The sequence below is a fragment of the Theobroma umbraticum genome, unplaced genomic scaffold (genome assembly GCF_002168275.2).
Source record: "Theobroma umbraticum cultivar Fairchild unplaced genomic scaffold, ASM216827v3 scaffold_20.0, whole genome shotgun sequence".
NCBI classification, from domain to species: domain Eukaryota; kingdom Viridiplantae; phylum Streptophyta; class Magnoliopsida; order Malvales; family Malvaceae; genus Theobroma; species Theobroma umbraticum.
Genome location: NW_018397266.1, coordinates 6,901,551 through 6,904,924, shown reverse-complemented (window position 1 = coordinate 6,904,924; position 3,374 = coordinate 6,901,551).

Below are 3,374 nucleotides of genomic sequence, written 5' to 3'. Positions count from 1 at the left end.
CTTATTTAATTTTTATGTAGGAAATGTATAATTCTGTGTTATCACAGAAGTATAGAGAAGATTCATCTGCTCAGCCAGAATTCGATCTGCATGCTTGGTCTAAAGCAATTGGAGGGATGGAGACTACACGCACTCATGTATATGGGTTTGGTACTCGGGTGCCTGCTACAGCTCTACTTAGTGGAACACAAAGCAATGCAGCAACATCTGAGTCTAACGGTGGCAGTCCCACAATTGCATTAGAGGAAAAAGTGGAAAATCTATCAGACAACTAAGAGAAGATTCGTGAGGAAATACATGGGGAAATACAAGAAATTAAGAATGCAATGGCGAAAAGCATGACTGAATTTATGGCACGTATGGAAGCAATGATTGTGACTAATGCGCTTTCAAAACAAGAAAATGCGAAAATTTCAAGCTCAAATATTGACAAGTAAGAACTCAACATCTCATGATATGATGTCTCTTTTCCATTTATAGACTTGGAGACCTTTTAGTCTTCGTGTTTAATAACAGTATGGAGTTTATATCAGGTTATGTGTTTTACATTTTGAGATATTGTATGTTTATGATAATTTTTAATTGTATAAACTTAACTTTCCATTTTGGGTTTTATTGTGCTTCTATTATATATTTTGAAAGCTAATTGTGGAAGTCAATTGGACATTTATTATTGAAATTTTAATTGTTGAATTTTGTTGGATAAGCATCACTAATAAAAAAAGTATCACTAACAGAATTTTCGTTGGAAAAGCATTTCCAACTGAATTTTCCATTGGAAAGTTAAATGGAATTCTCCGTTGGAAAAGAAATACCAACGGAATTTTCTGGTGCACCATTTCCCACGGGAAATTCCGTTGGAAATGTCGAACGGGAAATTCCATTGGAAAGTCAGTTCCAACAGAAAATTTCGTTGGAAATTTCCAACGTAAAATTATGTTGGCAAAGCATGGGCGACGAAAAATTTCCATTGGAACTGACTTTCCAATGGAAATTTATGACTGACATTCAGCTGTCTACATAGTTTCCAACGGAATTTTCCGTTGAAAATTTTCGACGGATTTCCAACGAAAAGTATTATAGACGAGGCTTTTACTGACGGATTTTCATCGAAAATCCGTTGGAAATATGTATTTCTAACGGATTTGCAACTTGTACTGACAAAAAAATTCCGTCGAAAAAAGCTAATTTTTTTGTAGTGTAAGTAAAAGATGAAATATATAGTATAGAGAAATCAACCAGTAATCTAACCCAAGTTTGTACCATAGCAAGGTATTACTTTACCACTAGGCCAATGGTGCTCTCTTGTAGTTGTTCAACTTTAACCATTTTTGGACGCATTTACTAGCCCTTTTTTCCTTACGTGGTAGTTGATTGCATAAGCAAATATTAACTGTTAAGGGTGAGCAATTAAGTGGTTAGGATGGTTTGGTTCATCAAATACATCAAATATTTTAAAAAAATTAATCAAAATTGATCAATTATAAAAGAGAATTAAATCGACCAAATATCAAATTAATTCGGTCAATTCGATTTATGATCAATTGATCAAAATTTTATTTTATTTTTACGATTACAATATTAAAATTTATAAATTTCATCAATAATTATAAAATATATAAATAATCTATATATAAAAAGAACATTTCATCCCAAACATGTAAATGGTGTTAATAGTAAATATAAAATGTCTAAAATATCATTCTTCTTTGGGGCATTTTGAAAAATAATCTTTAAAGATAAGATGTTTTTAAAAATAACCTCATTTATAATTTTAACTATTTTTAACTGAGTTGGATAAAAATACCGTTAATGAAATTACACACTATGATGTTACACACTATGTACAGAAATATGTTACACGCCATGTTTAGGTTGTTACACACCATGTACAAAAACGTGTGACACGCCATGGTTAAGTTGTTACACGCCATGTACAAAAACGTGTGACACCATGGTTAGGTTGTTACACGCCATGTACAAAAACGTGTGACACCATGGTTAGGTTGTTACATGCCATGTACAAAAACGTGTGACACGCCATGGTTAGGTTGGTTAAGTTGTTACACGCCATGTACACAAACATGTTATACGTTATGGTTAGGTTGTTACTTGTCATGTTAAAAAAAATACTGTTGTTACATGCCATGGTTAAAAAAGGTTGTTACATGCCATGTTGAAAAAAAATACTGTTGTTACACACTATGTACAAAAATATGTTACACACCATAGTTAAAAAAGGTTGTTGGACATCATATTCAAAAACATTCTGTTACACTTTAATGTCTAAACTGTTATTGTTACTTACAAACCAAAACTTTAAATCCTCTCAACTCTCTTTATTTCTTCAAATCTGATTAAAGTGTTTCTAACATGTTTTTATAAATCAAAACACAAATTTTCTTATCTAAAATACCTATTTTGACTAAAAATCGAAAAAAAAATTCATTAAAAACCTAGGTTTATAAATTTTAAATTTTTAAGTTTATTGGCGTCTAGATCTCGAATTGATCCAATTAAAAGCTATTTCAAACATTTGTGATCATTTCGACTGTTTAGTTTTATCCAAAATACCTAAAAATCAAATTCTTCAAATAGTCATCCACATCAAAACCATCGTTTGGTGTCTTCAAAGTATTGAAAAGAGGTATCTGAAAGCATGAGAGAGAAATTGAAAGTATAGTGGACGAATGCTGAAAGAGAAATCCATAAAATTGAGAGAGTAGGATATTGAGAGAGAAATTAGAAGTACAAATGGAGAGAAATTATGATGAATGGTTTAATTTATTTGAAATAGTTTTAAGGGTATTTTTATCAAGTCATAGCTAAATATGGCTAAAAACAGTTAAATTTATTTTGATGGTTATTTTTGAAATGCTCTTATCAAGAAACTATATTCCTCACAATTTCCTCTTCTTCATTCTTCATTCTTTATCACTATTTTTCTTTTTCTCAAATCAACTAGCAACACTCCTTTACACCACTTGGTCATCTCGTGACTGGATTTGGCCATGTAATACTAGATTCGATAGCTCCCTCGCGCACAGAACCCTACTTTTGACTAGCATATAGTATTGACCTTTCACATATACATGGTTAGATGGCTTTTAGGACAGCCTGTTCCGTTTTACTTGTAGAATTCCAGTGTCTTCAATTGGGGAGGGATAAGCACATCGGGTACTAGGCAATGATATGTGAATTCAACGGGTCCATATGCGTTGGTCTTTTAATCGTTTTAAGCTTTTTCTCCAACCTTCTCGGCTTTTGTAGGGCGCAACTCCCCTGGGGAGCGTGGGGGAAGGAGACTCGGCCAGAGCCAAATCTAAGGCTACCCGACCGTAGTTGGATCTGGCACTTTGACCACAAGAAAAGGT